General features: G+C 36.6%; 1 long non-coding RNA gene across 1 annotated transcript; it reads left to right on the top strand.

Moving 5' to 3' along the window:
* The first annotated feature begins 1,227 nt into the window (after positions 1 to 1,227).
* LOC116536907 lies at positions 1,228 to 21,675 on the top strand. Its single transcript, XR_004262864.1, has 3 exons — positions 1,228 to 1,313; positions 5,372 to 5,378; positions 21,662 to 21,675. It is a non-coding gene; the product is annotated as an uncharacterized LOC116536907 (long non-coding RNA).
* Positions 21,676 to 27,223: the final 5,548 nt, after the last annotated feature.

The raw sequence follows: 27,223 nt of genomic DNA on the forward strand, positions 1-27,223 counted from the left end.
AATTTTGACCACAATATTGCAGCCAAAATTGGGTAATCAGAGATTTAAAAGGATTTTCTTCAACAGTGCTCAGCTTAATTAAAAGTGGACATCCAAGTTATAGGCACATTTAAATGGTCTTTCTGTTTTTCTCTTCTTTGTTGCTGTTTTGCTAAAAAAATGTTTTTCTCAGTCAGCTGAATAATTCTTCACCTTGTCTTGCCACTCTTAATGCATGCATGAGAGGCCCCAAGATAACTTCTGATGCCATGGGATTCTTTGGGAAAAACAGGAGAGGCACCATGGATTTAATTTTGGCAGAAACCTGTTTTCCACATGGAACCCCAGGAATTGGAGGTGGATAAATCCCTCTCAAAATCTTTCTCTGTCTTCCAGCTATATCTGTTTATTAGGCCCCAGAAACTGCATGCTTTCCTAGCCCTGCTCTTAAAGTGCCCCACCCAAAGGCCAATAGCCAATTAGAAGATTGGCAAATAAAAAAATCTTATAACTCCTGGATCTTCTCCTGTTTGTCTGTGTAGCTATATATGTGTTGTGTGTGATGTCTATGAAAAAGAGCTCTAATTAATTGGCTCAAAGAAAAATAAGTGCTTAGATCAAATATTCTTTGAAGGAAAGAAAAAAGCTGTAATACCTTTTAGGTCATGCGACCTTAACCTTTGAGAAATAAAAATTGTCTTAAAGATTATTGGTAAAATGCAAGTATCATTAAAATATAAATAAGTGTGTAAATTATGAAAGTCAGATCCTAGATTTACTCAATGTTTTAAGGTTGTAAACTGTTTCTTCAGCCTTTGAAAACTCTTTGACTTGTCACCTTTATAACCTGGTAAGGCCTGGGAACATATGGAATTAACCACATCCTTAACTATGCTGGAAGAGATCAAACTTTATTGGTGCCTGGTGCATAATTAAAACAACTTACCAGATTTTATACTAAAACTAAAAAGTGCTAAGAGTTACCATTATAACACATAATTGAGGCCACTGAAAATGGATTTACATGCAAGGTATGTAAGAACAGTAAAATGTGTTTTTATTAAAAGATTATAAGAAGGTATCAAAAGGTAAAATTTTTGCCTAGGGTTAAAGGATTGTTTTAAATGAGATAAGATAAAGTTAAAGGTTTAAACAAGTTGTGCAGGGTTTCTAAAAATTAATCTTGCAAAGGAAATTCTATGTGTGAACATTGACTAAATTCCAAAGAGTATTAAATGATTTTTGTGTAAATTGAGCATTGAAATGAAAGCACAACAAGGTTTTCTTAAGGCACAAATCTGCTCTTTAGCAAAATTTGTAAAGTATTATAAAAGGTTTATAAGAATCTTACCTTATGGTCAAACTGGATAGGGTTGGATAGGATTGTCTATATGGTTTCATTTTAAAAATTGGGATTGACATTAATAGCAAACTAATGTAAGGATAAAATTTGGCTTTCTCTCCCTTTTGCAAGATTTTCATATAATAGTAAAAAATAATGAAAGATTTCTGTTTGCCTTCCAGATAGACTGCCAAGGAAAAGAAAGAGAAGACAAGAGACAAATTGTTTGGAAAGCTAAGTCTTCTCTTTTAACGAGTAAAGGTTTTTGCCTTGTTTTAAAATTTTTGAGTCATCATTTTGGCAAAATAAATAACTTATGATAATCTGAAATTCTATTTTATAACATCAAGTGTTTTAAACTTCCAACATATTTAACAGGTTTCCAAAAATCAAATTTTAGTCTCAAGTTTGTCTTTTCTGACTGCTAGCTTTTAGATGCTACAGAGGGCCCCTGGAATATCCAGATGAAAGGTAAACAGAATTATCTGACATGTTTAGGTACATGAGATTGCCAAAATGATGTTTAATATTCTTCAGGTTATATTTTAATGAATAATATTAAGCTCCAAAATTGTATTTGATTTCTAAGATTCTAATGTCTAATTATATGCTATCAATCACAATTAAGTGTGTTATGTTAACTTATTGTAAACCACAGAGATACCAAATTTTTTTTGTCAAATCATGTTTATGACTGTAGCTATCCTGGGTATTTTGTTATTCACAGAAAATTGTTGTCTTGTTTGGATCCTCTTCAAAAGACAGTTTAGAATCAGCTATAGAGCTTTGACAGGTGCTCTCAATTGCAGTTATCTGATAACTTTGAAGACTGTGACAATGGAATAAAGGAAAAATGTACAGGACTCATGAAAAGCTGAAATGTTCACAAATATCAAGCAGAACAAGAGTTAACTAAATAGACTGAACTAATAGAAAACTACAGTATTCTTTTTGTAAACTTTTACTTAAAACATTGCTGGTCTTTTGTTTTTCTCAGTCTAGGAAACTTTCATTTTGAGATATTTACAGTCTTTAATAATTGAGTAAGGTAGACTTATGTGATCAAAATTTAGAGCATGTTTGTTTCTCTCTGCCTGGTTCCTCTAGAATTTGGAAACTGTCTGTGAGTATTCTTAACTTACGGCAATATGGTTGTTTGCATTGGTGCAATAAGAATCCATTTTCTTTTGCAACACAATGCAATTGGAGAAACTGGTTGTATTAGTTCATTTTCATGCTGCTGATAAAGAATTACCCAAGATTGTGTAATTTGTAAAGAAAAATATGTTTAATGGACTCACAGTTCCATGTAGCTTGGGAGGCCATGCAATCACGGTAGAAAGTGAAAGGGACATCTTGCAGGATGTCAGGCAACAGAAAATGGGAATCAAGTGAAAGGGGTTTCCCTTTATAAAACCATCAAATCTCATGAGACTTATTTACTATCATGAGAACAGTATACAGGAAACCACCCCATAATTCAATTATCTCCCACTGGGTCCCTCCCAAAACACTTGGGAATTACAGGAGCTACAATTTAAGATGAGATTTGGGTGAGGACACTGCAGCATGCTTTATTTTAAAGAATCAAGCTCAAGTTGCAGAGCCAATAACAGCCCCTTAGGAAAGCTGGTTTTACCAAGGCTTTGACTAGAAGAGCAGCAGTATGCTTTATTCAAGAACTAAGCTCAACTTGCAGAGCCAATAAAAACCCCTTAGGAAAACTGGCCTCATACCTTCTCTACACAGTTTCTATGCAGGGTTCCTAACCTGTGGTGAGTAAATAATGCCACTTTCTAACAGGCCCAGGAACTCCATATTCTTGGGACCTCAAGAAAAAAGGAATTCATCCAACTCACAGGTATTTGAGGGCACAAACCCATGACTGGGCTCAGCTTTAAAAAGTCCTATGTGAGATTCCTTGTGGAAGAATGTTTCATCAAAGCCAATTTAAGAAGCCAATGTAAAAATAATTATTCTTGCTGCACTCTATGCAAATAATCAGGCCAAGTATAAGACTGAAGTTTATTTTGCAAACAAGTCAGTCCTATCATAATTTGTTTTTAACAAATATGAGGGCTGGAGAGAAAAATTATGTTCCAAAACTTCGATTTTAAAACTTCAAAATTTAATGACACAACATTAAATTATAGATTCATTAGTTGTTTTTTTAGTTTTTCACCTGCATTTTAAACTAACCCTGCTTATTCTTGTGAACCAATTAGTGGTTTCCAGCTGCCACTCAGAAGAAAAAAAAAGGGATGGGTAATACAAAAACCTAGATCAATATTTTAGTTCTGGGCAATTATCCTGCAAATCATGCCAGGTGACAGGAGTAAACAGGGTTCCCATAACCTGGAGGTTTCTTTTTTGGAAAAATAAGACCAATAGAACTAACCAAAGCCAAGCCCCATGCACCCAAATCTTAGCATGCAAAACTACAGCCACCAGTTATCTGGACATGCTGGCAGCCTCAGGATTTTTTAGCTGTCCAGATTCCCCATTCTTTTTCATTTGATACATATCTTCTAATAATCCAGTTTGTCTTCTCAAACTCCAAATGGTCATGCAACTGAAGCCTCAAACCTTGGCTCCCTTTTACTGGGAACTCTTAGGCCTTTGAGGGAGATCTGACTGCTGTTTGCTCAAATCAATGCCCCTTGTCAGCAGGAAGCAGTTAAGATTAGTTATTTTCTTTATCCTTATTCTAAAGGCAGTTAGATGTACTTCGTTAGAGTGGGGAACGATGGAGGCAGGAGACAGACAAATGCAACCCAGGTCATTGTGCACCAGGGGCTTGCCTAGACATGCTCACAGTGAAAATTTCTGTCTTTATCACATGCACAGTAAAGAAAATAGAGCAATAAATCAATGCGGAGTGGCTCAGATTAAGGGTTCACATGCACACTGGAAGGACAGAGTGGAGCCACTAGAAATTCACACCCTATGCGGGAGAGGAGCCAGGCCTCCTTAGCTCATGTGTGGTGGCCTGGTATTCAATTTTCGTGAAGTGGAAATCCTGCATGCAGGACCCCTTTTTAGTTGAGAGTTTTCCTTTCACTTAATGAGTTTCATCCACCTCAATTTTCAATGTGTCCACATGCCTAATTTTTTTTTGGTATTCAGACTCAAACCCAGATTTAGCTGAACTGAGGAGCAAAAATATCCTGCATCAGTTTTTGAGGGGATTGTATAATAGCTACTCTTACTATTCATAACAAAATTAATTGGTACAAACTTTCTAAAAATAATGTATTTCTATAGTTTTATTCATTTACTTCTAGTATTTATATGTATAAAATGTTTATTATAGCATTATTTATAATGTTTATAAGAGCAAAATATTGGAAACAATCTAAAAGTCTGGTAATATGGAGAGGATATAATAAATTATGATATAGCAACGTGATAGAATATTGAATAACATATAAAAGTCATGACTTAGTGGAATAAAACAATAGGAACTTCTAATGACATATTAAATTTTAGAAGTCAGATACCAAATTGTTTTTACAATAAGAAACAGCTTAAAAAATAACTCCTCAATAATTAAATGTGTTTGTGTATATATATTAAATTTACACAGAAAAAATGGTAAAATGAATGATCCTAAAATATTAAGAATGGTAATCTCTGGGTGATTAGATCTTGGCTAATGTTATTACAGTTCACTACATGCTTCTGCAATTTCTCTTTTTCTACAAGAACATGTACTATTTTTATAATCAGAAAAAAAGAAGTTTACTAAGTCTTAAAGGTTTATGAGTAATTCCAATGTGCAAAAGACTTTGAAAAATTTGGTGATGGATACAAATATGTCTCAGATTGTCTCAAAAGTCCACTGGCGCAGGGAAAGAGTAAGGCTAGTTGAAAACATGCCGAGTGCCAAGTTAAACCTATCAGGTGCCGCAGGAGAGGTACCATGGAAACCCTGGTAAGAGAGAAAGCCCTCTTCTGGTTGAGGAGGATGGAGAAGGGGTAGAAAGATCCTGCCTTCTAGAAGTTTAACCGAGTAGCATTTATAAGTGGAGAAAACATATGCTTTGATAGATTTTGCGTTGCGGACATCTAGGCCTGTGTGTGCATACATGCATGTAGATGGGCTTTTATTTAAACAGAGAATGAAATTTCATGGAAAAAAAATAATTATACTAAAGTTTTCCCTTTTCATTATTTATGGGCCTCACTTCATACATCTAGATTATTTAATTTTAAATTAATCCTTCAATCAGAAGTGTGTATTTTTTCAATTGATAACCTAAACAAACCTTTCCTTTCCTTGAAAAAAACTGAATGTTCTTCCTCAACAGCAATATGAGAATATTTAAAGTTACAAATATTATATGCAGTATTTCTGCATGTTAACTATTAAATGAGCTACCCAGTTCTTGGTAACTCAAAGAAATTTAACATATTTTCACAATTTATATTATAGGGAAAAACAACTCCAAAGTGACAAATACCCTTAGTTTACATGTAGTATCTCCCTCTTGTAACTCGTTAAAGTGGTATGCTAACCTACTGGGTGTTAGCCAGACAGATTCCATTTTGCTGAGAGCCAGATAGACTCCATCTTGACCTCCGCCTCACCCCTCCTGCCACTCCTCCCTTAAGTGCATACCTGGGTCTTACAACTGTGCTGGGTCATGCTGTATTTAGAACTATTGAAACATATAACCTTTGTAACCATAGCCTGCTTGGCAAGCCCACTTGCCATTGTGAATGCCCCCCCTTGATTGATTATATGACAAGTATCAAATACTCACCTTGGTAACCAGCAATCATGGGAACCACTTGTGTATACCCTCCTTAAAAAATCAACAATCATGAGAACCTCCTGCCTCCCAGTTACCAGCCTCCTTATCTAACTTGCTTGTTCTGCTTCTGTAAACTCTGCTCCAGCTAGGCTCCTCTTCCCCTACCTAAATCAAGTTATAAAATATAATCAAGTCCCTTCCTTGGGGCCAAGAGAATTTTGAGCATTAGCCATCTCTCGGTCTCCAGCTAAAAATAAAGGACTCATAATTTGAAACTCAGAGTGTGGCGCTGTTCCATCTAACTCACCTGGGTATGACAGTGGAGCCATGCTTGTTTTTATGAATGCAGTGGAATAATAAATACATGGAAGATAGCCCTATAGTAATGCTTGTTATACAAACAAATGATAATATACATCAGTGTGTTGACTGTCTACTGTAGGTTGGTTCACAGCCAATTTCCAACCAATGAACATTTATCTATCCGCTCTATTGTGCAATGTGGGCTACACTGACTGCTATGTTGACTCTGGGGCTGGGGAAAAGTTTGGAATTAGGTGTTTTTGGTCTAGGCATGGGGAAGGTCAGTTTCTGAGAAGGAGACTCATGTGCAAATGATCTCTTAAGGAAATTCTCCCAGGGCAGAGTGGGGAACAGAGCGAATTTCAGGCAAAGGCTCAGAGAAAATTAGATTGAGCCTCATCCTCAGAGGACCCCTGGAATATAAAGAATTGTCACAATCTGAGGCAAGGGGGCCTGTCAGTCAGCCACTGGCTAAAACCACCCCCTAAGGAACATAAACTCCCTGGCACTCCTTGAATTCTGTCTTTGGGACCCAGCTGCTACAGTAGCTTGAGTCTATAGGAAGAGGAGGATTTGCAGGGAACCATTGAAGAAAAAAGGACACTGACCCAGGACTCTAAGTGGCATTCCAGCAGTGTCTGCTCCAGGAAGTACCAAGAAGAGAAAAGGGAAGAAATGGGCTCAGACACAGCCTTCACCCTCAGTTAATAGTGGGAGTGAGAAAAGAAATAACTAAGGCTGGAGGGTGGCAAGATGACCCCAGCTTGGGCAAAAGACTAAGGCTGTGCTCTGACCCCTGAGTTACTGAGCTTCTCCCTGAATTTTTCTTTCTCTTCTGCCCATTAAGGACCATGAGATATTTACAAGTTAGTTTTGACTACCAAGAAGATACTGCATGTGTAAGTACTTGATAGGCTGTAAAATTCTAGATAACAAGTCATATTAATTATGACACTAGATGGAATAGAAGTCACATGCTCACTGAAAGCACATGCAATATGCTGTGAGAACCCAGAGGGTAAACAGTGGAGGCAGAGCTTGAGTTGGTGTTCTGTTTGTTTGTTTTTTGAAACAAGGTCTTACTCTGCCACCCAGACTGGAGTGCAGTGGTGCAATCACAGCTCACTACAACCTCAACATCCTAGGCTCAAGCAATGCTCTCACCTCAGCCTCCCAAGTAGCTGAGACCACAGGCGCATACTACTGCACCTGGCTAATTTTTGTACTTTTGTAGAGATGGGGTCCTGCTAGGTTGCCCAGGCTGGTCTTGAACTCCTGGGCTCAAGAGATTCACCTGTGTCAGCCCCCCAAAATGTTAGGATTACAGGTGTGAACCACTGCTCCCAGCCTGGAGTTGGTTCTTAAAGGACGAATAACATGTTAAGAGCAAATCAAAGAGAAAATAAGGAATTCCAAGTGAGATAGTTTGGCTCTGTGTCCCCACCCAAATCTCATCTTGAATTGCAATGAGCACATGTCAAGGGACGAACCTATAATCACCACGTGTTGAGGTAGGGAAGTGATGGGATCACGCGGGAGGTTTCCCGCATGCTGTTCTCATGATAGTGAGTGAGCTCTCATATCGGATGGTTTATAAGACAGTTTCCCCTGCTCTTAGTGGCTCTCTCTCACTTGCTGCCATGTAATACATGCGTGCTTCCCCTTCTGCCATAATTGTAAGTTTCCTGAGGCTTCTCCAACCATGCAGAAATGTTAGTCAATTAAACCTCTTTTCTTTATAAATTTCCCAGTCTTGAGTATTTATAGCAGTGTGAGAACAGACTAATATACCAAGTGAAGAGAACATTATCAGAAAGACCCAGAGATATGAGGGCTCATGGCCCTGACTTTCCTTCAATGCTCTCTTCTGCTTGATGTGTTCTCTGTGGACATGACCATCATCCTGCCTGTCCCTTTGTGCTTCCTGTTCCTTTGCAAACTTGCTGAACTGGGTCCCACCTCAGAGCCTCTGCTCTCACTCTTCCCTCTGCCTTGAACACTCATCTCCCTGATCTTGGCATGCTTCCTTCCCTGATTTCTTTCAGGTCTTTCCTCAAAAATCACTCCCATGAGGGCTCTGCCCAATAATGTAGCAAGCACCTGAGCAAAATTGAATCTAAAATCCAGCCACTGAGGACTGGATTAGGCCTGAAATCGGAAACCGCTGGGGGAACACAGTAACTGCTATCTCAGTTTAAAGTCTCCCCACATTTTCCCTCTGGCTAAGAGCTGAGGATTTATACCTGTTTCCAGGATAATTAAGAAATTGGATTTCTCATGATAACTTCCCTTTGTCTCTTTGTTTAGAGTAAAATCTTGTTTGTTGTGATTTTTTAATATAAAATAATCTAAATTTAATAAAGCCACAACCATTAAGCTTATTTTAAAATATTTGTACTTTTAAAAATAAAATATGACACCATTCAAAGGAAACTATATTTAGTGTATGCAGGTATATTTTAAAATAGAATTTTAAATATATTAGATATATAAGACATACACTATTAATTAAGTTTTATGATTATTTTATGGTCCCAAATGACAGATATTACAGAAATGTAAAGAATATTATACATAAAATTTTTCAATTACAAAGTTATTTAATTATGGTAATAACTGACACTTGAATATTTGAATGATGAATATTTGAATAGCACCTTACTAAGGGCCTTTCTTATTATTTGATCCCTGGTACAACCCTGCAGGCAGTTATTAACATAAGGAAACTGAAGTTTAGAGCTCTCAGGTAAAGTGTCAAGGGTTGTACAGCTAGTATGTACCTAAATCAGAACATAAACCCAGTCATTCAATTCCTTAGCCTTACTTCTTTAGGTCAGGTTACACTGTCTCGTACAGAAATTACTTTTAAATACACATTATATATACATATATATATAAATAAATTGTATATATATATATATATATATATATTCATTTTCTAGCAGTCTTATAGTTCAGAACCTCAAACATATTAACCTCTAGCTTTTATAGTTTATAACCTCAAACATGGAAGGCAAAGACCATAGCAAAATGTGGGAGACAGTAACGCTCATTGTCTCATACTCTGTTAGAAGAGTGAATGCTTTATGCGGTGGCATCCTTTATCATTGACTGTCTGACAACATCCTTCATTAGACCAGTCATGGGCTTCAGACACAGGCCTTCTGAGCTTTTGTCATGCACTGGTGGGGTATGCTTCATATCATAGCACTACTTGAGATTGTCATTTGTTTGCTCATAGACCATTTGCCTAGAATTTACAAAAACTGGGATGGGTGTCACGCCTAGTGATCCATTAGCAAAATTTTTGCTTCTTGTTGCTGTGACATTGCTTCTGCTAGCCTAGAGGTCTTAGTTCCAGAGGGAGGAAAGTTGCTACCAGGAGACACAACAATGATTCCAATAAACTGGAAGTTAATATCACCACCTGGACACTTTGGGCTCCTCCTACCTTTAAGTCAGCAGGCTAAGAAGGGAGTTACAGTGTTGGCTGGGGTGATTGACCCAGACTATCAAGATGATATCAGTCTACTACTCCAAAACAGGGGTAAAGAAGAGTATGCATGGAATACAGGAGGTCCATTAGATCTTAGTATTACCATGCCCTATGATTAAGGTCAATGGGAAACTGCAAGAGCCAAATCCAGGCAGGACTACAAATGACCCCTCAGGAATGAAGGTTTGGGTCACTCCACCAGTAAAAAAACAAAACAAAACAAAAACAGGAACTCAGCCTGGCTAACATGGTAAAACCCCATTCCTACTAAAAGTACAAAAAATTAGCCAGGCATGGTGGCACATGCCTGTAATCCCAGCTACTCGGGAAGCTGAGGCAGGAGAATCACTTGAACCCAGGAGGCAGAGGTTGGAGTGAACTAAGATCGTGCCATTGCACTCCAGAGCTTGGGCAACTAGAGTGAAACTCCATCTCAAAAAAAAAAACACCACAACCTGCCAAGGTGCTTGCTGAAGCTGAAGGCAAAGGAATACAGAATGGGTAGAAGAAGGCAGTCATCAATACCAGCTACAACCACGTGACCAGCTGCAGAAAAGAGGACTGGACCTGTCATGAGTGTTTCCTCCTCCTTTCGTTAAAACATGTTTGTGCATGTTTATAGCATGTTTATATACTTGTACTAAGAAAATATCTTCATTTTACTTCCTTTTCCTTTATCATGTGATGTAAGATTTATTGACTTCATATCAGCATTTAAGTATTGTTAAGTTTATGTAATAGTGTTTGAGTTGGAGATTGGTGCACTTCCAGTTGTACGAAGAATAGTTGTTTTATGTTAGTCGTAATTGTGGCCTTATCATTGTCTTTATTTGAGAATTATGTATGTTCTCAGGATATGCGTATGGGTTCAGGTTGACAAGGTGTGGACTTGTGATGATTAATACTGAGTGTCAACTTGATTGGATTGAAGGATACAAAGTATAGATCCTGGGTGTGTCTGTGAGGACGTTGCCAAAGGAGATTGACATGTGAGTCAGTGTTGTGGGGAAGGCAGACTCACCCTTAATTTAGTGGGCACAATCTAATCAGCTGCCAGCAAATGTAAAGCAGGCAGAAAAACATGAAAAGGCTAGGCTGGCCTAGTCTCCCAGCCTACATGTTTCTCCCGTACTGGATGCTTCCTGCCCTCAAACATCAAACTCCAAGTTCTTTAGTTTTGAGACTCGGACAGGCTCTCCTTGCTCCTCAAGCTTGCAAACAGCCTACTGTGGGGTCCTGTAATCGTGTAAGTTAATACTTAATAAACTCCCCTTTATATATGTTATATACACATATACATATATATAGACACACACACACACACACACACACACACACACACACACACACACATATATGTATATTAGTTCTGTCCCTCTATGGAACTCTGACTAATAGTGTCTCATGACTGTTGTTAGCAGGTACTATGGCTCTAACTCTGCCAAGCATTTGCATCTTGAGTCTAGATAAAAGCTAAACATTTCTCTCTTTTCCATCTTCAAATGTATACAAATCCCAAGGCAGGGGAGGGGCTGGAGGAGCAAATTCAGACAATTATTAGTTATTGATTACTTCCTCTATGTCAGTGTATAGTCATTGGTTCTTTTACCTACATTGTCTCATTTTAATTCTCAGCTAACCCCATGTGTTATCTATTTTACAGATAAAGAAGTTGGTAACAAAAGTCTGAACCTAGGCCTATCCAATGCCAGTATTAATTGTCTCTGCACTAGAGTGCACCCGGACTTTTAAGTTTCAAGCCCAAAGGTTGTTCATTCATCTCTTTCTCTATTGTTTAGTAAATATTAAGTACCAGTGGTAAGTGATACCAGCACCAAAATCATAATAACTAGGAAGTGATATTGACCTCTGAGGATTAAAAAATATATCAGGAAAAAAAAATAGGTAGAGTCTCCTTAAAGAAACAGACTGAATACCAGACCTGCAAAACTTAGTTTACCATAATCAAATATATGAACATATAAAAAATGTGTAAACCAAAAGGGGAAGTGTCTGCAATGTAAGCCTGGAAAATAAAACTACTTTTTTTTTTTTTTTTTTTTGAGACAGAGTTTCACTCATGTTACCCAGGCTAGAGTGCAATGGCTCAATCTCGGCTCACCGCAACCTCCGCCTCCTGGGTTCAGGCAATTCTCCTGCCTCAGCCTCCTAAGTAGCTGGGATTACAGGCACACACCACCACGCCCAGCTAATTTCTATATATCTGAGTCCAATCCAGCGATAGAGTTGCTTGGCCAAAAACAAACATCTGGCATCATTCCAACCTCACTGGCAATAATGTTCCCATTTTGGAGATGAATGTGTCAATCCAACTTAACTTTGTGCTATTAAACATTTGAATTCTGATTTCTTGTTCACTTAGCAAACTTTTGATTACAATCTAGCTTTTAAGTTGATATGTTTACACAAAGAGAATGTACTGGCCGGGCGCGGTGGCTCAAGCCTGTAATCCCAGCACTTTGGGAGGCCGAGGCGGGTGGATCACGAGGTCAAGAGATCGAGACCATCCTGGTCAACATGGTGAAACCCCGTCTCTACTAAAAATACAAAAACATTAGCTGGGCATGGTGGTGCGTGCCTGTAATCCCAGCTACTCAGGAGGCTGAGGCAGGAGAATTGCCTGAACCCAGGAGGCGGAGGTTGCGGTGAGCCGAGATCGCGCCATTGCACTCCAGCAAGAAAAAAAAACGTGAAACTCTGTCTCAAAAAAAAAAAAAACAAAGAGAATGTACTGGTCATGCCAATGCAAGGATTTTGACACCTGTGACAGGTATATTTCAAGCCGTGTGAGCTCTGTTAATAAAATTCTTATCTTAAAAGGTAGATCTCTCACTCTGTTGACAAAAATTAGATTTCTAAGCCTTGTGGAATGAAGAGACCTAGCTTAGGTTTGAACTCTGCAAGATTGTCTCTTTAAATACGGTCTTCTGGCAAACCTGAAGACCTGTTATGATGGTCAATTTTATGTGTCTGTTTGGCTAGGCTGTGCTGCCCAGTTACTTGTCTACCAATAGTCAGTGCGGCTGGCTTAGATCTCTGGCCTCTTAGTCTGGTGCTCCTGTAATAATTTTCTTTGTTAATCAGTTATCTCCAGCCATTTTTTTTTTTGTTTCTCAAACTGTTTGTTAATATTGACATTTTCAGGTAGTAGAGTTTGCTAGCTAATCTGCTAATTGGATTGGATGAAAACTTGAAGTCTTCTTCAAGTTTTATATTAGTATTTTATAAAGGGTTCAAGTAGGGTAGGTTTTTCTCTGACGTCTATCGAGATATCTACAGGTCATACCTCCATAATTAGACTGCTATGTTTTCTACTTAAAAAAACAACAAATGTAGCTTTGTCTTCCTGAATATTTACTGCTTTGTTTATAAGAGTTACCACACTCCTGTGGAGTCTAGACCTATTGATTTTTGAGCATGACTCATGAGTCGAAACTAGATTTTAAAATAATTTAATTGGTCAGTAATAATTTGAAATAATTTAATTGGTTAGGAATACGTTTATCTGAAAGGAAAGAAGAAAGAAAAATAGTGACTCTTGCCTAGAACCAGGACCTCACATCTATTTCCAAGTCTACGTCCTAATCCCAATTGTTCATTTCAAAAACGAAAATATCGTGTAAGTCAACCAAGCCCACTGTGTTCCGGGAGTCACTCAGCTTTGCTGACCTTCCATGGCTATGAATAAGTGATCCTGGACTTTCTCTCCCTCCTCTCCTAACATATTTATCTACCAGCAATAGTGCGTTTAATTTGAAGTCTGATGATACTTATGAAGAATTTGAGCCTTTGTTAATTTACTCATTCACTCATCAGACTCTTAGTGATTATGCCAGGCAGTCTATGTGAGTTGGGTAAAAGCTAATCTCATGGAGCTAACAATTTTTCAGATCCTAGTGATGGAATTCTGTCTGAGAGATATAAAGGACTGAAGGTAAAATGTACACCTGTCAATGACTGGCAGACATTTTTATGTGGATAAAGATTAACTTCTAAAGAAGCAGAGGAGATTCAGGATAGGCTTATCACTGACTACTCCTTAATTGTTTGAGACTATTGTCTTTGTTTTAGAAAAATATAGTCTCCTGTCTATGGTCAGTAAGTTCTGACCGAAACTTAATTCAAGTGGAAAATAGACCCTTCCTTGAAAACTACCACCCTGTGCTCGGTGCACATTTATGACTAACTAACATTTACTATATATTGCTACACAGAAAGTACCATATGACTATATTGCCTCCTCAAGAGCGTCTGCAATCAAAATCCCATTGGAATATACAGCCTAGGCCCCATTTGTATAGGAGGAAACAAAAAATTGATTAAATGCATTCCCAGAAGCCATCTCTGAGATACCATCTGACACAAGACAGCTCCTACAACCACAGAATTCCCTAGTCGTTTTCCTAGATTTAGTGGGGGCTGCTCCTACAGTTCACTTGTGTTTACAGGAGAGTTAACCTGAATTCACAATTTTCTTCATGTCTTCTATAGACAGAGCACTAGGGCAAACTCGAGAGCTTTAGAGGTCAAGGCTTACCAATACAATAGGGGCTCATTAGAGCTGTATGAAAAATGTTGGCTTGCACAAGAATCTTCACTCAGGTCTAATTCAAACCTGTATGTTTAAGAGCTGGTGAATCCAGACTGCTGGAACCTCTTTTTCCCAATACAGGAAAAATCAGCTTCTTGCCATACACATGTAAGTTGTTGGCAGTATTACAAGGAGGACATAGACAGGGTCTTTTACCAAGAAAATTAGAAAGCCTTCAGTAAACAAAAACCTCCCTGGAGATGTTGCCGTAAGTGACTCTTATTATCCCATAGGGTGGAGACAGCTGGGTACAGACCTCCTTCCCTTGGATGATCCCAGCTGAGTTTTAGGGAGATGTGGTAATCAGTGGAGCAGGAAGTCCCATCCCAAATATGAATAAGCCATATTAAAATAACAAGTTATTTGGAAAATAAATATTACTTTTAAAAAATGCATCTCTTCCAAAAAAAAAATCTCCAGGGCAGTGCTTATTAAAATAGCATCATATTTCAAAGCTCAATAGTGAAGTTGTTGAAATTAGTTAATGTATCCTGAACCAGCAATAGTATTTTCAGTGCTGTATAGGTAAAAGAGGGGCATCTTTATCAATCTTCTATTTAACCATCAATTTCTGTATTAACTGCTATAAGAGGTCCCACCCCCACCCAACTTTGTTGTGTCTTGGTGTTAAAGGGGAATGAAATACATGTACACACACCACTTCAGGTCATGGAGATATTTCCATTTTATTTGGAATGCAATGGATAAATACCAAGGAAGCATAGTTCTCTGTTTTTCACTTGTATGCTATGTTGTACCTAAGTGCCTTATTCTGAGTATAAATGGACAGGATTTCCCCCCACACCTTCCAAAATCTTTTAACTCTGTCTCTAAAATCGTATTCTCATGGATGAAAAGGAAGTTTGTTATCTTTTACATTATTTATTTGAAATAATTTAACCATGGAATTTCTGATGAGACCATCACAATATTTTTGCTTATGACTGTGCCAGGTTATACAAAAAAACAATGACACGATGCAAGCTTTCAATCCAATAAAATTACAAAACTCCCTCTGAATGCTTTGCAAGATAACCTTTTTCCAGATTAGTAAGATATTCTTTCAAGATAAGGAAGTTAACCAAAAAGAAAGAGAATTTCAACTCAGTAATATTTATCTCAGTGGTACAAATCTTAGTGACAAGTTTCAGTAAATCTTAAAACATAAGTCAACAAAACGGTGATTCAAATGAAGCCAGGGTGCAGAGTTTTAGCACCCCAGGCTATAAATCGTTGTCACTGGGACAATAGGGAAGGTCTCTGGGGCGGGACAGTCTTACTATGCCCTTGGAGATCACTAGAATGTTAACAAGATCTCTATTGTCCTCTTTTCAATGAATGTTCCTGTCTTTTGTGTTTGTTGGGACCAGAAATCCCAAGACATTTCTTGAAGGTTGCAGGGGAGGGGGACGTGGGGATGTTGTGTGTGTGTATTTGTGTTTGCGTTCATTCGCTGCTGACTTTATTTAGACAGGTGACTGCAGTGATCTCTAGAGGCTATAGGAATGTGTTTGAATTTAGGAGAGCCACCCCTCAAAGAATGAATTTTCTTGTATGTAAATTTTAAAAGAAATTAACTTCAAACATCAAAAAAATAATAATTTGACATTTGAATAAAAATTGTCATCCCTTTTGCAAGTGCTGTTCCCAAGTCAGTTTACAATTGCTTTTAGACACTGGGCTTCTCTCATCAGAGTCTGTTTAATGAGCTCCTGTTAGGTGATGACACTGCTTTCTCCTCCTTTCTTTGCCTTCTCCCTTCATAACTGCTTATGCATTGTACTTTTTCTTAAAATATCTTCCTAACCCATTGCCCACTATACATTTTGATGTTTGCCTTCTTATTTGTTCAGTCTTGTTTGTAGTACATAGATAGGTCCCAAATGCTCCTGCAGAGGAAAAAAGTCTACATCACAAACATTACAGCAACATTTGCTAGAGGTAGAAAAATTAATATTAAGTAAATATCTAGATGGGGGAAACTGTAGGTTTTTTTTAAATGTTGCTTTTTGTTTAATGTTTGCATTTGAATCTTCACAAGATCAGCAATGAGTTCATTCCAATCCTCTATTTTAGTCTATCTATTGCCTGATATAGATCAAGTAGGGGGTTAGAATGAGACATCAAACTGTTGACATGTGATGCTTTTCAAAACACTAGAACTTCTTTACTGATTATGGACTTTGTAGTATAACATGAATTAGGAATGATTTGGGCTTATGTAAAATAAGAAGCCTGGATTTTTGGCCCCCTGGGAATTGGTAATCAAAAAGGAAATGCAGGGATTTTTAAAAATATATTTTTAAAAAAAGGAAATAGTAGGTAAACTGGCAAATATTTTCTATAAATATTCATAAAGTGACTTATAATGAAATATTAAAATTTGCATATGAGTATTTTTTAAAAGTAAGACTGATATGAACGTGTATGGGAAAGAGTGTGTGTGTGTGTGTGTGTGTGTGTGTGTGTGTGTGTTGTGCGCTCATACATGAGTGAGTCAGCTTAGATTGTTGGTTATCAGAATTTATTTTATTTCATGGCTGATTGTACTGCAGTTACTTGAACACACTTAGAGTTTCATCATTTTGTAGGTGTGCTCTAGTGGAATAACCTTGCATCAAAGGGAATATCAATAAAGCCTGAGTCAATGGAGTAAAATACAGAGATTTTACTGTAAATTGAGAAGAAAGGAACATGAAGGCAAATTTGTAAAGTTTCTTTGAGCTTCCTATGCATCTGAGAGACAACAAAATATGTTACATGTAAAATGTCTAAATTCTGTCCCCTCTTCCCAAAATCTTCTTACTACGGCAATAATTTTTTATAGGTGCTCAGTTGAGATTTGAAGGCCTAGACACATGTATGTTATATACATTAAAATCAATCTTGATGTATCTTAGAAAATTAGAGCCACCACTATTGTATTATAAATGTCCGATATAACTCTTTTATAGTTTGGCCAGTGTGTTCCTCAATTTAGCTATTGCTATTGCTCCATACATGCAAACCAGCAAGCTTCAGATAGAGATGACAAATACCAACTGCCCTCTGTATATGTGTGAGTTATATTAGCTCTCTAATTAGGGCTGGTAATCTGGAGTCAAATATATGCTAGCCAACGTGTCTCTGCATCCATCCCCTGATTTAGATGCTGCCATAGCCTTGCTACAACCTGACTTTAAAAGATTTCATCTGGTGAAATTCTGCCTTTCCTTCTCTATTGACATGCTTTGTTCTCCTCTTTTCCTCAGTTGATAGTTAGACATCATAATTTCCTAACAGATAATATTTACAGCAACAATTACACTAAAACATTTAGGAGTAAATGAAGCAAAAGACCTTCATGAAAAAAGCTGTGAGACTTTCTGGAATGTCCACATAGGAAATATGAGTTAAAAGCGAAAAATGGGAAGAATAAATGTTATAAAAGCTACCAATTCTCCCAAGATTAATCTATAAATTAAATTAATCTCAGTCAAAGCCTTAAGAAGATTTATCATGAAAATTGATAAACTGATTCTAAAATTCATATAATACAATAAAAGGCAAAGAATATTCAGCACAATTCTCAAGAAAAAAAATGAAGACTATTTTGTATCAAAATCTTCTATAAAATTATAGTAATTAAAACAGAGAGAAATTAGTATAGAAATAGAGAAAATTTTCCACAGGTACAGAAAACACATAATGGAAACATATGAATAAGATTCTAATATATGGCAGAGATGGCAATACAAATCAGTGGAGAAAGCATTATTTATTCAATAAATGTCAATGGCAATTGACTGTGCATAGAGAAAAAGACAAAGTTGATCTCTACCTCACACCATACACAGAAATTTATTCCAAAAGGATTAATACCTAAGTATGCATTGTATTTTTATTAAATACACACTTAACTAAGAAAGATTTTAATAAAAATAAAGGTATGAAACATTTAGAATAACTTCAAGGCATTAGGATAGTAAACAATTTCTCAAATAAGACATGAAATAATATCTAATGAAGAAAAATTCATTAAATAGGACTTCATTGACATAAAAAGTTTGAACTTATAAAAGATGACTCATAAAAAAAGGCATTAAGGAAAAAAGATATTTGTGATCAATATAACAAGCAAAGCATTTGAATATAGATGATATAAATAATACCTACAAATCAGTAAAAAAAAAAATGCAAAGAACCTATAGAAAAATTAGCAAGGAATATTACAAAGCAATTCACACAGCAAGAAACCTGAGTGGAAATTAAAAATACATGAGCAAAATTTAAAATGGCACCACCAAATGCTGATGAAAATGTAGTACAGTGGGCATTGCTGGTAAGAGTGTAAACTCATAAAAAGTTTAGAAGAAAGTTTAACAACGTTGAGAGAAGTTTAATTTAGAAATATTCTATTGTCAAGCAATGTTATTTTTAAATAGTCTTTTAAAAGAATGTCTGTATATCTGCATAAAAAACATATGAAAAGATGGTCATATAATACGAAAAAATGAATTTAGAAATAACCTTAGAGTAAAAAATAGAGATTTACTCATAAAATTTGAGTGCTACATCTACCTTCTCAAGCAAAAGCAAAATGAAAGAAAACAGAGGTGAGTTCTAACTTTACCTACTGTTTCATTTCTTTTAAAACTTAAAAATGAAATAAAGAGAACATGGCAAAATTTTGGTATCTATTAGTGCTTAATCTTTACTGTAGGCACGTAGGTAATCATTTTGTTGTCAGCGTTTTTCTAAATGTGTAAATATTTCAAATTGTTTAAATTTACTGACTGATACAAAAAGAATGGTTCAATCAGGTCATTTTTATTTATGTAATGCACTTGCTAACTGAGTATGGGAGTAAATCATGACAATCTCACTGAAAGAGGCTGAAAATGCTTTGACAAAATCTAACCCTTGCTTATGATGAAATAAAAACACACGCCAAAATAAAGTCTAAAGAAAGGAAGGCTGAAACTATAGATATTTTAAGATGATATCACTGCCCTGTGCAGTTGTACAAATTTACACTCTCACCAGCAATGAATAAAGAGGCCAAATCCTCAGTCTCAGCAGTAGAACATACTGTCAAATTTAGGTGTTCAGATAACTTGAATACAAAAAAACAAAACACTTTAGCTTTATTTTTAGTTCCTTACAACAACAGAAACATCTTGTCAGATGTTGATAAAGGCTTTTTCTCAACTGTCTGCTTCTATATATTTTGCTTTTGATTTATGAGAATTCTAAATATATGCTCTTTGTCTATTACATAAGTTGAAAATATGTTTTCCCTATTGGTCATTTGTTTTTTGACTTTATGTATGTCCTTTTTATAGCATGCATAACATGGTTATTGTTATTCAAGTTTATCAGTTCTTTATAGCATCTGAATTATGAGTGATGATTAGAAAGACACTTCATTCTAGTTTCAAGAAATTATTCCATGTTTTCTTCTAGAACTTCCATAGTTTCATTTTCCACATTTAATTCATTCATTTAAAATTTATCCTAGCAAGAAATATGAAATATGGATTCAATGTCATCTTTCTCCCAGATGATCATTCAGTGGTCCCAACACATTAAGTTAAACAATCTGTCTACCAACTGGTTTGTGAGGCCATTTTGTCCTAATTCCTACATTCTTATGTATTTTGTCTTTATGTCCAGACTTTATTCTATTCTACTCTATTCCATTCTTCTTTCTATTTTACATTATTTAGTTGCTGAGGCATTATAATAGCCTTTATGATTTTGTACTGCTACCCAAATCTTGAATCAAGTGTCACTGTGAAAAAATCTGAAGCCAGGGTGATACTTTCTTCTTGCAACCTGGTTGTACAGAGATTTCTCTTTTATTTTTATTAAAAACCAATAATTGTGTTAGGTTATAACTCAGTGTTGACCATGCCGATGTTCTTTCCCTCAGCATGGGATATAAGTGTTAAATATATTTATAAATATTCTTTTATTTTTGAAAATATGTTTGAATTATATTTTTAAATATATGTCCCCTACTGTTCTTGCTTTTCTTTTTAGACTCCAATTATGTATATGCTGTACTACTTTTGCTTTATACTATATTGGAAGTTTCTCTCTAATCTTTTAAAATAAATTCATAATTTTTCATCTTATTTTGATCACTGTTCTTGGTTTCACCCTTTAAATCTCTATCTTTGCTTACTGCAGTGTATGTTTTTCTTTGTGCAATTTGCTGTTTCTTTTCTGTGATATTTTTATTCTACTTTTTATTCCCTAAGTTCTGCCAGGGTCTTGTTTCAATTCTCCCATCATCTGTTATTTCAATTCTTGTATTTCTGCTTTACAGTGTTTCTTCGGTCCATTTATTAAGGTATTTTTATGGTAAATCTCAATCTTTTAATCAGGGGTAGGTTGCGCTGTTTTATCCTGCCTGCTTTCCTAACACATCTTTGAATCAATTCTATGACAACTCCTTTTTTTGAATCTTAGCCCAGACTTAAGCTAATATTTTCTTAGATCTGCTATGTCATCATACTCTAAACTTTCTCCCCCATTTACCTTCTACTCTATCTCCTTGTGGTTCTGAACTTTTGTTGTGTGGCAGTGATATTGTCGTATTGCTTTACAGTAATTCCTCCTCTCACTAATAGTAAATACATATTTTTTTATTATTTTTTGGAGATCTGCCACCATTATGTCAATCACATTTTATTTTTTCTAATATATCAGAAACAGACATGTTAGAAAGAGAGAAATTGGTGCTTCAAGCTGCTAAGCCCATATAGAAGGCTAGGCAGGACTGTGAGGCTGGACTACAAGGTTTGAATGCAAGCTCTGCCATTTATCACCTGTGTGATCTTTAGCAAGTTACAAGTTCCCTCTCTGTGCCAGTGTTCTCCTTTGCAAAATGATGATGATAATAATATGTACCTCTTTGAGGTTTGTGGTTTATTAGCAATTGTATATAACATCATCCTCTATAGCTAGTGTAAGCAGAAATGGATTGATGAGTCACAAGTGTCACTTCCCTGCACTAGTAACACACAGCCACGTGTCTGCTGTGGTCTGATGGAAGCAATGATCATTTACCTACTCCATGACTTTGAGTTTGGTCATTTGACTTGCTTTGGCGAATAAGCAAATAGTGACATGACATTGTAGAGACTTGAGATGCGACTGTACCCATTTGGGTTTTCTCTATTGAGCTTCTACCATTTCCATGAGAATATTCATCAGGTAGCCTGTAGTCTTCCAGCCTGAGCCTCAGAGTGAAGCAAATCCAAAGGAAATTTATAGCACGACATTGACCCAGCCAATGTGCACGCCTGCATACCGAAGCAGACTCCTCTAGCCAATTGAGAGGAAGAGAGAAAGTATGAGTTTTTATTATTTTAAGTCCTTACCCACAAAGATTACATGGAATGTCAGGACTTGAGATAGATAATTTAGCATACCTCTCCTATTGCTAAAATTTTATGTGTTTTATGATAAAATTTGAAGATCTATAATCCATTAAAAGACTGTTCATGTTTCAAAAGTCAGATTCATAATGAATTCGAAGTAATTTGAAAACTATTGTCAATTAGTTCTGATTTATATTTAGAGACAAAATTAATTCACTTTTATAATTCTGGAGACTGAAAAATGAATCGTGAAGATAAATCAAAGGAAACCCTCTAAAGATAAAATTTAGGAGCTGAGGATGAAACCATCTAAAATATCTCTGAGTTCTTCATTCACCTTTCATAACCACAAAAAATGTGTGGGGCAGGGAGTCAGAATTTGGAAGGAATTGATAATGTGAAGCAATGAATAACATCCTTAGAACTGCTGTCTGATAACCACCTGGTTTGTCATCTATTTCCTTATCTCAACCTTTTGGATATTAGAAAACTATCCAAGAAAGACATCTGTATCCTATAATGAAAGTTCAGATTCATTCAGTAAATTACCACATTTTATGGGTTGCATTGTTTAGAAAATGACAACTTTCTGATTATAGGAAACCAAAAAGATGTCAAATCAGAAATTTCAGAATTTACAATACTAAAGTTTTGTAATTGAAAACTCCAAAATTCTGCTCTGCATGGAAAAGGAATTCAATCTGAATACTCTAGGCTTCTAAGCACTGGCTTCTAGTGAGGTTTAGCCAATGGGAGGTATTGCAGGAAATTGGAATATAGAAGTTTGGGCAGGATTGTGAGGCCAGACTACATGGTTTGAATCCAAGCTCTGCCATTCATCAGCTGTGTGATCTTTACATCTATACATCTGTATCTTTACATCTATAAAAGATAGATGAAGCTTTATACCTGCACAGTGCAAGGAAGCCCATTGACACCTACATGGGAACTGTTAATTACCAGTATTATCAGTTTGGGATAAAAAGAACAACAATTTTAAAAGAACAAAAAATGATCTGTCATTTGCAACAACATGGATGGAACTGGAGGTTATTATGTTAAGTGAAATAAGCCAGGTACAGAAAGACAAATATCACATGTTCTCACTCATATGTGGGAGCTAAAAAAGTGGATCTCATAGAAGTAGAGAGTGGAATGATACATACTGACGCTGGGAAGGGAAGAGGCGGGAGGGAAGAGAAGCTGGTTAATGAGTCTAAAAATACAGTAACATGAAAGTTCTAATATTCAATAGTACAGCAGGGAAATTATAACAATTTATTATATATTTTTTAAATAGCTAGAAGAGAAGAATTGAAATGTTCTCTCCCCCCAGTCAAAAAAGATGAATGTTTGAGGCAATAAATTTCCCAATTACTCTGATTTGATCATTATACATTGTTTACGCATGTCAAAACATCACATGTACCCCCAAAATATGTACAACTGTTACATATCAATAAAAAACCAAAAGGACAATAATTTGACAAAGCATCAAAACAGAAAAGCGTTTTTAAATTTTAGAAAGTGTATTGTAGTGTGATATGGAATATTTAGGCTGTGTCTTGTTTTTAAAAGAACAAAGTTATCAATCCTAGCTTGTAGTCTCCACAAAGTAGTGCTGCCTTGTGGCAATTTTGTAGTAATTTTATTTTATGCAGCAAAAAGCTTAGATATACTTGCTGAATTAGGATCACAGAGTAACACCAAAATCCACTGGTATCAGATAAAAGTTTCACATTTGGAACAATGGTGGTTCAGACAATGTGGTGAGTATATGCTTCCTATAAAAAGCACGCAACCTCTTATTCTCTCTGTCAGCACTCTGGGCTACACTAAAGGTTATGTTTGCTGCTGCTCTCTGTTGTCCTTAACCACTGACATTTTAAAACGTCTCAACGCACTGTGCCGTGGGACTCCTTTGTAAAGGGGGCTTTATAAGTGTAAATGGTTGTGGGTACAACCTCTATTTGACTTCTGACTGTCACCTCCTGTTCCAAGTGGAACACGTTTTGCTGCCTTTGCAGAGTTCTCAGCAGTCCTCACATTTCCTTGGGGAGTCCATATTCCATCTGGCAAAACCATCATTGTAATTTGTCAAGGCAGGAAGAATTGTGCCCCAAAAGCACATGTGCTAAAGAAATAGCATTGTCTGTCTGGCTTCTCTACATAAGACATTCAAAATCCTTCAATAAATGAATGATCAACTAGATGCAGACAATGGTTTGGTGTAAATATGAGCTTAAGCTATAAACATATATTGTAGGAGGATCTGTTAGAATGGAAAATGGATGGGGCTTTTGCTATGCACGAGACGTGTTCCATGAAGTAACATTAATGCAGACGCTAGAGCCTGTCTTAACTCTGGATGGAACTCCGCCCTGATAAAGCAAGGGTCAAGGAATTTGTTTGAATCATTACTTTGAACCTCTTCTTTGTAATAACCCCCTCAAAGGAGCAGCCAAAAACGGTACCAGAATATGCTGCATTAACACTGCTCTGTACTTATACACACAGTTGATAGAATCCAGGAAATTGACTTATTTCCAAAGGGATATGTTGTTGATCCCTTTTTCGAGTTGAAAATACAACGAACACCCAAGGACATTATATCTGAAGATGTCCCAGCTAGCAACCCTCTGCCACTAACATCACTGTACTGTCAACTGCGATGACAGATGAGTCCAGATGTTAGTCCTGTCTCTGCCACTTATAGAAACTCTGGGCCTTAGGCAAGCTACATGTCCTTTCCAAGTCTACATGCCGTCATCTGTAAACTACTCCCTGCCTCATAGGACTGTGGCAGACATCAACACTTGGCACGTAGTGTGCTTGTAATAAATGTTAGTGATGGCTAGATTCATTGACACCCCTTGAAAGAATTGGAAGCTATTTATAATGAAAAGCAAATATATAATAAGAATAAAAGAATTCAAATCTTGTCAAGCAGAAGGAATAAATAATTATACCAGAAATATAGTGAAAAGACAGCTTTTGCCAGCCAAGGGCAAAGCAAAGTAGGAGAAGTAATTCAGTACTCCTGTCCCTCCGTGACAGGACAGAGCATTGACTCACCCCTGAGAACCCAGCCACGGTCTCCACCGGGCTGTTCTCACTCCCATTCTAGCAGCTATAGCAGTCTCATGGCACCTGGCCATTAATACTTCTCCAGACACCAAAAGATGAACTGATCGCCCAGTATCAGATGGTAACACAAAGATGTCATTTGTTTTCTAAGAAAGTTTGAAAAAAAAAAATACACCTTGGAGTAAATGAAATATTAATTTTTTCCTTTGCACATAGAGACTTAAAAGCAAGGAAAACAGGATTTATTTATCAGAAAAAAATTCCAGCTTAATTTGTGTAGTAGGGCTGACATTCCAGTCACAGAGAATTCTCAGTTTCTATGCAACACCTCAAAATGCAAACTTCAGAGCCTCTGGCCTCTATGTCATCACAGCTCTACCTCTGGCTCCTTCTTTCAATTTAGTCATTGGATGAAGACCTGCAACTCCTGAGTTTAAGATCATATAAATCTCATTTCAGAACACAAAGAACTCTGTGTGGCAAAGTCTTCTCTCTGCATGTATTGGATAGGCAGAAAGAGTTTATAGATGTCTGATGGATTCTAGAGGTAACCTGCAAAACTTCTGCTCAGCAAATTTTTTTATATTGCAAGTGCCTCTATCTTCAGTGAACAAAATGCTCTGCCTGTCATTGAGTATTCATTTATAGAATTCCATACAAACATGACAGATTAACTAAATTAAATGGTCACAGAGGATAACAGATCAAAAGTTCATTTCATAGGACAGTCATGTTAGACCATGCCATGTGCAGTAAGCATAGCATAGATCACAACAAATGACTAAGTTCCAAGTTTAGAAATAATATATTTCTTATTTCCCTCCCTGTATTAGTCTATTGGCATAACAGAATATCGTAGACTAGGTGGGTTAAATAGAAATGTTCTTTCTCACAGTTTTGGAGGCTGGAAAGCCCAAAATCAAAGTGCTAGGCAGTTCAGTTCCAGGTAAGGGCTCTCTTCCTCGATTGCAAATAGCTGCCTTCTTTCTGTCTTATGTGGCAGGGAAAGAGAGTTCTCTGGTGTCTCTTCTTATAAGTACACTAATCTTAGTGGGTCAGGGCCCCACCCTTATGATCTCATTTCAGCTTAATCACCTGCTTGGCCCTATCTCCAAACACAGTCACACTGGGGGTTAGGGCTTCTATGTATAGATTTTCGGGGGATGCAATCCAGTCCATAGCACTCCCAAAATAGATAATTATCTCATTGTATCTGATCCCCTTTCCCTCCTGGTAGTTAAGTAAGTAAGCTGAATTACGAGCTGACCCAGGTGAAAAGTCAACACACTAAGAGAAGGTTGGAGGGCTCAGAGCCAGGAATCTCTCACTCGAAGGTCAAATGCCAGCCAGTCAATATGAGATGGTGACCCAAATCGAATTCCTTGCTTAGGGTGTCCACCTTGCTTGTGGAAATCCATGAACACTCAAAATAAACATTTCAGTCAAGTTACAATGCAAAATGGAAGCCCAAGGCTCCAGAAAGAGACATGGGAGTGGGGAATGGGGCAACAGTGTAGTCCTAAGAGACAAATTTATACTGATCCAAATGGATTCCAAAGACTCTGGGCAATACCCTCGGCAGCTTGAATTGTGCACAATTCTCTAAGTGAGGGCAGCTGAAAGGCACTGGATGCAAGCAGGCAAGTAGATTGCCATCATTTTCATTGTTAAAGTAAACTCCAGTATCAAACGGCACTTCTGTGGAATCATTCTTAAACCATCTTAGGTAAATAAGATTATGTGCATTTAAAGCGGAAGAAACCACCTGACTTTTCTATTTGAATGGAGGGTATGTTTATATTTATGGGGTAAAGTACACTGCCCTTTACATAGTTGGGGCAAAATAAGCTCTGAACTGCATTAAATGTGAATAAAGTCTTCAAATAATCACAGTTGACAATAATAGCAAAGCAAATGTATTTGGACAAAATAAAATTTCAATAGTATCAACTACATTTTGATAATGTAACATTTAACTTTCACCAACTTAAAAGAATCACAAGACAGGGACTAATTTCTAAAAAAATAAAATAAATTTTTTTTTTAAATTACATATTTGCCATCCTTTTAATTCTCTCTTTGCTATCTTAATGGTTCAATAAGTGCATATTTATGAAAATAAATCCCTTTCAAAATTTGTTTAGTATATTTCTTCCTGATTTGTTTTCTTCCCTTCAAGTTTTCTGTATTCATTTTTAATGTTGCTCTCTTCTACACAAATATCAGTGGAGGAGTTTTATACTAAGACCATGCCTAAAATTTGTCAGTGCCATCTCT

The sequence above is a fragment of the Sapajus apella genome, unplaced genomic scaffold, assembly GCF_009761245.1.
Source record: "Sapajus apella isolate SASKATOON/1434 unplaced genomic scaffold, GSC_monkey_1.0 scaffold105, whole genome shotgun sequence".
NCBI lineage: Eukaryota > Metazoa > Chordata > Mammalia > Primates > Cebidae > Sapajus > Sapajus apella.